General features: G+C 40.7%; 1 pseudogene; it reads right to left on the reverse strand.

The window, feature by feature from the left end:
* Positions 1-8,929: 8,929 nt before the first annotated feature.
* Positions 8,930-10,193, reverse strand: LOC126077270 (nucleophosmin-like; annotated as a pseudogene).
* Positions 10,194-11,384: the final 1,191 nt, after the last annotated feature.

The following is an 11,384-nucleotide window of genomic DNA, read 5'->3' on the forward strand; positions in this document are numbered from 1 at the left end:
AGAGACAGAAAGGGCCATATGAACCAGAGACCTACATTATCCTGAGACCAGAAGAACTAGTTGGTGCCCAGCCACAATCGATGTCTGTCCTGTCAGGGAGCACAACAGACAACTCCTGAGGGAGCAGGAGACCAATGGGATACAGACCCCAAATTCTCACTAAAAGACCACACCTAACGGTATGATTGCGACTAGAGGAATCCTAGAGACAATGCTCCCCAGAACTTCTGATGGCACAGGACAGGAACCATCCCCGAAGACAAATCATCAGGCATGAAAAGGACTGGTCAGTGGGGGGGAGAGAGATGCTGATGAAGAGTGAGCTAATTAAATCAGGTGGACACGGGAGAGTGTGTAGGCAACTCTTGACTGGAGGGGGGATGGGAAGATAGAGAGAGAGGGAAGATGGCAAAATTGGCACGAAACGAGAGACTGTAAGGACTGACTCAATAGGGGGAGAGCAAGTGGGAGAAGGGAGTAAGATGTATGTAAACCTACATGTGACAGACTGATTGGAATGGTAAATGTTCACTTGAAGCTTAATAAAAATTTAAAAAAAAAAATTGTTTAATATATCTTGCAGCCCTGTCATTGGGTGCATAAATATTTAATATGGTTATATATTCCTGGTCGATTGTCCCTCTAATCATTATGTAGTGTCCTTCTTTATCCTTTGTGGTGGATTTAACGTTAAAGTCTATTTTTTCAGAAATTAATATTGCTACTCCTGCTCTTTTTTGCTTACTGTTTGCTTGATATATTTTTTCCATCCTTTAAGTTTTAGTTTGTTTGTGTCTCTAAGTCTAAGGTGTGTCTCTTGTAGGCAGCATATAGACGGATCGTGTTTCTTTATCCAGTCTGAGAGTCTCTATCTCTTTATTTGTGCATTTAGTCCATTTACATTCAGCGTAATTATAGATAAGTATGTGTTTAGTACTGTCATTTTGATGACTTTTTTGTGTGTTGTTGACAATTTCATTTTTCCACTTACTTTTTTGTGCTGAAACGTTTTTCTTTGTAAATTTTGTGTTCCTCATTTTCATAGTAGTTGAATTTATGTTTGCCGAGTTGTTATGTTTTTCTTGGTTTTTATTTTGAATTATGGAATTGTTATACCTCTTTGTGGTTACCTTAATATTTACCCCTATTTTTCTAAGTAAAAACCTAACTTGTATTGTCCTATATCGCCTTGTTTCCCTTTCCATATGACAGTTCTATGCCTCCTGTATTTAGTCCCTCTTTTTGATTTTTGTGATCTTTTACATATTGACTTCAATGATTCCCTGTTTTGAGCATTTTTTTCTTTTTTAAAAATTAATCTTAATTTGTTTTTGTGATTTCCTATTTCAGTTGATATCAGGATGTTCTGTTCTGTTACCTTGTGTTGTGCTGGTATCTGATATTATTGATTTTTTTGACCAAACAATTTCCTTTGTATTTCTTGTAGCTTTGGTTTGGTTTTTGCAAATTCTCTAAGCTTGTGTTTATCTGTCAATGTTTTAATTTCACCTTCATATTTGAGAGAGAGTTTTGCTGGATATATTATCCTTGGCTGGCAGTTTTTCTCCTTCAGTGCTCTGTGTATGTCATCCCATTGCCTTCTTGCCTGCATGGTTTCTGCTGAGTAGTCTGAACTTACTCTTACTGATTCTCCTTTGTAGGAGACCTTTCTTTTATCCCTGGCTGCTTTTAAAATTTTCTCTGTATCTTTGGTTTTAGCAAGTTTGATGATAATATGTCTTGGTGATTTTCTTTTTGGATCAATCTTAAATGGGGTTCGATGAGCATCTTGGATAGATATCCTTTCGTCTTTCATGATGTCAGGGAAGTTTTCTGCCAACAGATCTGCAACTATTCTCTCTGTATTTTCTATTATCCCTCCCTGTTCTGGAACTCCAATCAAACACAAGTTATTCTTCTTGATAGAGTGCCACATGATTCTTAGGGTTTCTTCATTTTTTTTAATTCATTTATCTGATTTTTTTTTCAGCTACTTTGGTGTAAATTCCCTTATCCTCCAGATTTCCCACTCTTCATTCCAATTGCTCGATTCTGCTCCTCTGACTTCCTATTGAGTTGTCTAATTCTGTAATTTTACTGTTAATCTTTTGGATTTCTGAATGCTGTCTCTCTATGGATTCTTGCAACTTATTAATTTCTCCACTATGTTCTTGAATAATCTTTTTTAATTTCTTCAACTGCTTTATCAGTGTGTTCCTTGTCTTTTTCTGTAGATTGCCTTATTTCATTTCTGAGGTCATCCCTGATGTCTTGAAGCATTCTGTAAATTAGTCTTTTATATTCTGTATCTGGCAATTCCAGGATTGTATCTTAATTTGGGAAAGATTTTGATTCTTTAATTTGGAGAGTTGTAGGCGCAATCATGGTCTGGTTCTTTATGTGGTTTGATATCGACTGCTGTCTCCGAGCCATCTATAAGATATTGTAATGATTTATTTTGTATTTGCTCACTGAGTCTTTTCTTTTTTGTTTTCTTTCAATATACGTAGATGGGCTACTAGATTGTGCCCTCTTGATTGTTGTAGCCCTTGAATCACTTATGTCCTATTACCAGCTGGTTTGGGCTCTTACCAGATATATAAGCCTAAAAGTCCATTCACTAGTCTTGAGTAGAATCTGATCTTGGGTCACCAAGCGTGTGGTGCAGACTGGCACCTATCCACCTAGAGGAGTGGTGGGATAGTTGTGTGCACCAGATTCTAGTAGCAGCAGGGAGTCACACTCTGGGGGGGGTCAGGATGCTGACAGGGTTCCGCCAAATGCCAGTGAGGTAGGTGTGTCTCTATTCCTAAAGCACTTTGGTGGGTGGGCTCTGAAGCTGTACCTTAGGCACCCACTGCATGTACCTCTAAAGTTTGGTAGGTGTCACCATCCTCAGACCCCTAAGGCAGGAGGCTAGGTGGTCTGGGGGGAGCTTCAGCCCTCAGTTCCCCGTTGTGGGTCAGTGAGGGCTCTGTTTAATATGCAGAGATATCAGACCTGGGAAACTTGTCTTTCCAGTAATCTGGTAAAACAATTACAGTCATATCCCTATCAGAATTGCCTTTGCATTATAATAGCCACCTTGTTCCCTGTAGGGATGAAAGCCCAAGACTGCAGATCTCATATGCTTGGCTGGAGCTGGTTCTGTATTTTTAGTCCAATTTTGGGAAGTCAGGGAAGGATTTTTGGTCCCTGGGTTTTTTGTACCTGCTTCTCTCTGGCCAGGAGAGTGGGTTAGGAAAACATCAAAAAAAAAAAAAAAAAAACCCGCAGAGCACCTCACTCTCTGGCTGAGGAAATTCCAATGTTAATGAAGCCGCCTGGGAATGGGAGGGGAGGGATCAGTGAGATAGGAGAGAGTAGCACCCTGGAATATAGACAAAGTTACTTGTCTTGCTTGGAGATGAATGTTTTATCTGAGATTCCAGAGGGGTGTGTAGCCTGTGTGCGTTGGCTGGGTCGAGATTGCCTCCGAGGGTCAGGCCAGCGTCCTGTGCTTGTGCTGTCTCAGAAGCCGTGGCCAGTTCCTCAGCTCCCAGTCCAAAGCCCAGCGCCAAGTTTCCCCGGCTGGGACGCCGCACTCCTGGCTCCAAAACCAGTCACTGCCTCCAAGTGACTTCTCCTCCTGTCAGCCACATTGCTGCACTGCCTGCGTGCACTGGCTGGGCTTCCCCCAAGGTCACTTCTGGGGGCTAGGGCTGCGTCCCGTGTTTGCGCCGTCACAGGATGCCATGCTCAGCCCTCCTGCACCCAGCCCAAAGCCCAGCGCCAAGGTTTCCTGACTGGGACGCTGGCTCCAGGTTCCGAAAACAGTCACTGCTTCCCCGTGGTTGTTCGTTCTCAGTCTCTGTCACTCAGGTCAACTCTTTAGACCTGTGTTTGATGGTTAGGGTTCGTAGATTGTCATGTATGTGATTGATTCACTTGTTTTTCTGAGTCTTTGTTGCAAGAGGGATCCGAGGTAGCTTTTACCTAGTCAGCCGTCTTGGCCCCGCCTCCAATCCTTGACAATTTAATAAATATCTCTCAACTTTCATTTCATTAGGGGGGAAATAGGACAAATAAAACAATTACAGGCAAGCAATGGTGTAGGCATGCATGTTAATTGCATAATAACTAGTAGCAAGGATAATTACCATTATTCTTATAGAGCATATTACATGCAAGCTGAGTGGACACAGAGAGGACACATGTGTGCCCAAGGGTATATGGATGTCAAATGAAGTGCATAGGAGCCACAACCGACATAGAGTTGGACCTACATTGAGCAGGTAAAAATCTCGTGTAAAAAAATCACCCTTGAAAGCCCCTTAGGAAATTACTAACATATCATCTCTCAGTAAGTTCAACAGTCCACTATTGGGACAGATCACTGCTGCTTCCATTGAACTAGATTTATCCATTTCTGTTTATTGTCCGTGTGTCTGTCTGTTTTTCTTCCTATTCCTGTTGGGTGAATATAGTTGAATTCTCTTAAGTTAAATGAGTACATAATTCAAAACCATCATAAATGAGTTTATAATTTGTCTATTAAGGGAAGAAGTCCCTGAAATAGATAGCCTGTAATAGCTGAGTCAAAATAAAATCTTCATATACATATTTTAGATTTTTAAGTGAACTATTACAAAAATTATTTCATTTGTATTCTCAGGAATCCCTAGGACTTACCCATAGTACAGAGGACAAAATAGACTCAGAAAAAAGGGAAATGGTTTCCTGAAAGCAGCAGAGTTGGTAATTTCACAATTAAAACCACGGATCCTTGCTATGAAGCCCAGGTCTCCTCTTTCCCTCATCAGTGCTTCCTCACACTTCTTCACACTGGGAAGATTCATTGGTACAGTGATGCTGGGCATCTCACTGGAAACCTTCAGAAAGTATTGACAGGAATGAGTCATGAAGAGTCCAGAACTAATAAAACAAGGGAGAATAGGGAAAGAAACATGGAAGGGGCAGGGACCCAATAGACTAAGATTTACCCCAGAAGAAAAACCTTCAACTGGAAGAAATAAAAAGGACTCTAAATTTAAGGACCAGAACCCACTTACTAGCTAGAAACCACCATCGCACTATTTCTTATCATGAAACTGGACTAAAGGAAGTAACCGAGACAAGGTATTTATAAAGAGAGGGCATCGCAAGACAACTATGATAAATGAAAGCAAATGGTTTGGATGATACAGAGATAGAAACTGTTCTACCTAACCCTATCTACCCAAAGAAACTTCTGCAAACAGATGGGCATTTTGAAACATCCAGATGCTTCCAAAACTAATCAGACCTATACACCGAGAAGGGAGGTGAGAAGAGGCAGTTTTAAAAGATCATTGCAGGAAGAAACAAAGTTCTGAAATGTTCCTTACATGATATTTGCAGTGAGATTTATTTTTGAAATGTAGAGGGCTTGGGATATGCTTAAAGATTCACCAGGATTATAAAGCACACAAAGTTTTCTCTAGAGAAATAAAAATAATAATTACACAGATTGAGGAACTACTTTTTGCCATGATACTGTCCCTGCAGCAGGGATCAGTGTCACTCAGCTAGCCAATTTGTCATGCAGTTGACAAGTGGCAAAACCAGGATTTAAAAGAAAGTCTAAAGCTTTTCAAATCTTTCTTCCATATAATATTGAAAAAGAAACAAATGATTTCTCAGGAAATAAAGCAGTTTATATAAGAAGCTGGGGAAACAAATGTGTTAGGAGAGAAAAAAATAAAATACAACCTCTTATTTGAAAACAGAGCAAGATTGGAATGCCATAGAAGGAAAAATGTATCTGTCCTTTTAAATATAAGTAAGATTTTTCAGGCTCAAAATTTTTGTCCTGATATCCCAGGAATAATCTATTCCCATTGTATTAGCTTTAGTGCAATATCAAACTACACCAAAACTTCAGTAGCTTATGAAAGTGTTTAATTCTCACACACTTCACATACTAGTGGCTGTCGTGGTATACATTTTCTGATTCCAGGATCCCGGTGAAGAAGCAGCCCCTTATTGATCATACAGTTCTTATGGAAAAAGGAAAAGAACAAGAAAGTTGAAACTTAAGCCTCTTAAAACTTCCGCTTGGATGTCGCCTAAACCAAGCCAACCCTATTGCCGTCAAGGTGATTCCAGCTCATAACAAACCTATAGGACAGGGCAGAACTGCCCCAGAGTGTTTCCAAGGCAGTAATCTTTACAGAAGCAGACCTCCACATCTTTCTGTGGAGAGGCTAGTGGGTTTGAACTGCCAACCATTCAGTTAGCAGCCAAGCACTTTAACAAATGCACCACCAGCGTTCCTTGGATGTCACATAAGTCAAGCCTGCTCACGTCAATTGGCCAAAATAAACCACATGACCATTCCCAACATCAGTGGGGCAGGGATGTGCACTCTTCTGTGAAAAGGACAATGGCCGCAGGTGTATAATATTCTCACAGGGAAGGAAGAAATAAGGTGCTGGGAGCACTAATACGATCTATTACAGTCCACTCACAGAGGCACAAATACAGCCTTCATTCCCACAAGCAAAACTCACTCAACTCACCACAGAAGAGACTCTAAATGTCTCAGGTTTCTTGATCTATAATATGCATGGAAATTGTCTTCGTCATCTAGTGCTGCTATAATAGAAATACCACAAGTGGGTGGATTCAACACACAGAAGTTTATTCTTTCACAGTCTAGTAGGCTAGAAGTCCAAATTCAAGTCATCGGCTCCAGGGAAAGGCTTTCTCTCTCTGTCAACTCGGGAGGAAGGTTCTTGTCATCAATCTTCCCCTGGATTAGGAGCTTCTCTGCACAGGAACCCCAGCTCCAATGGATGTGCTGTACTCCTGGCACTGCTTTCTTGGTAGTATGAGGTCCTGCTGTTTCTCTGCTTGCTTCTCTCTTTTATATTCCAAAAGAGATTGACTGAAGACCCAGCCTAATCTTGTAGATTGAGTCCTGCCTCATTAATTTAGCTGCTGCTAATCCTGCCTCATTAACTTCATACCCAAAACCCAGTGCCCTCAAGTCAATTCTGACTCATAGCGACCCTATAGGACGGAGTAGAACTGCCCCATAGAGTTTCCAAGGAGAGCCTGGTGGATTTGAACTGCCGTCCCTTTGGTTAGCAGCCGTAGCACTTAACCACTACGCCATACAGGTAGGATTTACAACACAAACGAAAACCACATCAAGTAACAAAATGGTGGGCAATCACACAGTGCTGGGCATCATGGCCTAGCCAAGTTGACACACATTTTGGGGGGACACAATTCAATCCATAACAGATATTGTTCCACTTGATTGAGAGTCTTGTGAGCTAAAAAAACAACTTGTTCGCCATATATCCAGCACATATTGACCTCTTTTTTATAGTACCTTTGTCAAATGTGGCTAATTACAACCAAGGGATATGAATACATTTTGTCTTTCAACATCTTTACTAGAAGTCACAAGTTCATTAGATAGATGCATGGCCTGTCAGCTAAGTTATGATATTTTACCCAATGTTTTGCCTCTTCACAATAGAAGCTGGTATTTTTCTAGCCTCCAATAACACTTTTTTGGCTTTATGCTGCCCAACCCTAAATTCAATGCCACATATTTTAGGTAATTTTAGGTGATTGTTGTTAATATTGTTACAGAAACACCCTACTTCTGGTACTAATTTCTTTTGTCAGTCAGCTTTGCTGCACATAAGGAACAGCACCAAAGTTTCAGGGGCTTAACTCAATAAAACATATTTCTTACTCAGGCTACATCTCAGTGGCTGTAGATCAGTTGCTACAATTGTACTACATACCTCTTCTCATTCCAGGGCCCTATGAAGGTATAGCCTTTTTTTGGAGCATGCCATTCTGAGGGCAGAGGAAAAACAAGATTGCTGATTAAAACTTGATATCCCTCCTAAAGCTTTTGTTGGGTATAGGATAAATTATGACTGCTCATTTTCCATTGGCCAAAGCACAAAATGTGGCCAAGTTCAACCTCAAGAGAGTGGAGGTATGTACTCCTTCACAGGAAAGGAAGGAGCACTGCAGGTCACACAGCAATAAGTAAGGATGTACAATCCTCTTATAAGGAAAGGGGAAATGAAGAGTTGGTATCGAAAATATATTCCACCACACTCTCTTTGTGATATCAGTCAATGTGCTATACACAGTTCTGTATTCTCCACAGTATGTAACTCAGTGTCTTGTATATAAGTATTGAACAGATATTTGTTGAATTGCAGAATTCATATATGGCCATGTGTCAGGGAAGATTTGGGGAGGAAAAGGCTTTGGAGGCAAGCCCAACTCACATTAACAGCCATAAACATGATGTTTCTTTAGTCTTTCGTCCTTAAATAATTCTACAATGTGTGTCGGTAGTAGATTATTGCTTAGTAGATTGTTCCAGGAATGGTCCCTAGTGAATCACACCTCCCTATATTCATACCCCTCCCATATTGATTCTGGGCTTGGATGTTTGACCTGCTTTGGTCAATGAACATAGCAAACAAAACACAAAAAGAAGCTTCAAAAGTGCATGCTCATATGGACTTGACGTTTTTAGATGCTGGAAATCCTCTGCCACCATACAAACAAGTCCAGGCTAGCCTCCTGGATGATGAAAGTTTCAGAGAAAGAAGCCCAGCCATTCCAGGTGTCTTAGTCATCTAGTGCTGCTATAACAGAAGTACCACAAGTGGATGGCTTTAACAATGAGAAATTTATTCTCTCATGGTTCAGTAGGCTAGAAGTCTGGATTCAGGGCCCCAGCTCCAGGGGAAGCCTCTCTCTCTCTGTCGGCTCTGGAGGAAGGTCCTTGTCGTCAGTCTTCCCTTGGTCTGGGAGCATCTCAGCACAGGAACCTCAGGTCCAAAGTACGTGCTATGCTCTCAGCACTGCTTTCTTGGTGGCATGAGTTTCCCAACACTCTGCTTGCTTCCCTGTCCTTTTTTTTTTTACTTTATTAAAATACTGAGTTTATTTCACATGTATATTTTTTGTCTCCCCACCATTTCCATTTGTCTGACCACTGCTACTACTATGTCCTATCAAAACATTCCATACATACTTAAAACCAAGCAAAGGGTGGAGTTCCATCTTTAAAAACTAAACAGACATTTTGGACAACACATTCTTGGCAAAAGAACCTGGACAACATGTATCAGACACGGTAGGGAAAGTTCTCACTCTGCATTATAAAAAGGACAGCCAGATATCAACTGTTACAGAAATGAAATAAGACGGAAAATTTTAACAAACAGTTTAAACTATTTTCTTTAAAGAGACTTCCTCCACTGCCAGAGATCCTGAATAGCCTCCTGGTCAGTCATCCAGAAGCAATTCTTCACGTAATTGATGAATTTGGCTTCCACTTTGGGAATAGAACCACCCTTTTCTATACTTGCTTGCATTTTTGCTTTGATGTATTCTACACAACTAGGCCCTTTTGGCGTTTTAGGAGTTTTTTCCTGTTTTTTGAAAGATTCTTGACCTTTTGACCTTGGTGTTGATGGTTTTGAGTCTTTTCTATTCTGGTTTGATTTTTGTGCATTTTTGGCTGGAGTATCTCATACAGATTTCTTCACTGGAACTTTTTCTTCAGTTTCTTCATCATCAAAATCATCATCATCATCATCTTCATCATCGTCGTCGTCATCATCATCGTCATCTTCATCAGCAGCAAGTTTTACTTTTTTCTGTGGAACCTTCTTACCACCTGCAGGGGCAGATCGCTTTCCCGACATGCTCAAGAGTTTCACGTCTTCATCATCTGATTCTGCATCTTCCTCCACAGCTACTAAGTGCTGTCCACTAATATGCACAGGCCCTGAGCCACACTTCAACCGTAAGACCACAGGTGGCGTTATTTCAAAGCCACCAGGGGATACCATTGGCTGTACAGACATTTTCAAAGTTGCCAGTGTTACTTTAATTGGGCTGCCTTCATAATTCATTGCCTCTGCTTCAACAATGTGCAATTCATCCTTTGCACCAGCACTTAAACTGACCATTCTTAAAGATAACTGGTGTTTGTTTTCATCATTATCCACCTTAAAGTGATAATCTTTGTCAGCCTTTAGTTCACGACCGAAAAGATAGTTTTGGGGCCTCAGGGGGCTCATGTCCATGTCCATCGAATCTTCCATGAGGTGGTGGAATGCGCTTAGGTAGGAGAGGAGGACAGAGAGAAACCACCACAGCTGCTGAAAACAGCCACGCAGGACGGAATCACACCAGGGAATTCCCTTTCCTTTTATCTATTAAGGGATAAAAGGTGGTGCAGGCCATACCCCAGGGAAACTCCCTTTACATTGGATCAGGGAGGTGATCTGAACAAAGGTGGCGTTACAATCCCACTCTAATCCTTTCGACATAAAGTTACAATCACAAAATGGAGGACAACCACAGAATACTTGGAATCATGGCCTAACCAAGTTAATACACACACTTTTTGGGGAACATAATTCAGTCCATGACACCAGGCATCCCAAGTGAGAGTCTCAGACTTGTGAGTGAGGTCATCCTAGACCATCCAGTCCCTGCAATGTGGCCTAGGCCGGATGATCCACCCAATAAGCCCACAAAATTGTGAGAAAGAGTAAATACTTGTTGTTTTAATACTCTATGTTTTGGTGTGATTTGTTATGTAGCAAAAGCTAACTGATTCAGCAGATGTTATTTCAGGTCTGCTTTTTGCTGCCCCTCTTATTAGCTTTCCTTGGTTTCCCAGATAGATTTCATACTTTGTACCAAAGACTAAATATATGAAATCATTTGCATGTTTTTAATGATGATGACAAAACAGAAAAAGGAAAAAGAGTAAAATATTCTCCTCATTTTATTGAAGTATTTACTCACAAGTTACTGCATCAAAAAGACTTTCTTTGCTTATCTGAAAAAAGTATACATAGCCCTCTCTCACTTCCTTACCCTTATCCTACTTCATTTTTCTTTACGGTATGTAGTTCTTGTCGTTAGCTGCCATGGAGGTGGCTCTGACTCATAGTGACCCTATGTAAGATATAGTGAAACATTGCCTGGTCCTGTGTTATCTACATGATCGTTGGCATATTTTAGCACATAGTTGTTGCCATTGTGTAGTGCATTCCATACTAAATGGCTCAACTTCCAGTACTATATCAGACATTGTTTGGAGTTTCCATTTGCTAATTTTCAGAAGTATATCTCCAGGCCTTTCTTCCTAATCTGTTTTAGCTTGGAAACTCTCCTGAAACCTGTCCATCACAGGTGACCCTGCTGGTATTCAAAATACTGATGGCATAGCTTTCAGCATCACAACAACACACAAGCCACTACAGTAAGACAAACTGACAGATGAGTGGTAGTTACAGTATGTACTACTACCTATTATTATTACAGACATAAATTCAAATATGTACTACATATAT

The sequence above is a fragment of the Elephas maximus genome, chromosome 5 (assembly GCF_024166365.1).
Source record: "Elephas maximus indicus isolate mEleMax1 chromosome 5, mEleMax1 primary haplotype, whole genome shotgun sequence".
In the NCBI taxonomy this organism is placed as follows: Eukaryota; Metazoa; Chordata; class Mammalia; order Proboscidea; family Elephantidae; genus Elephas; species Elephas maximus.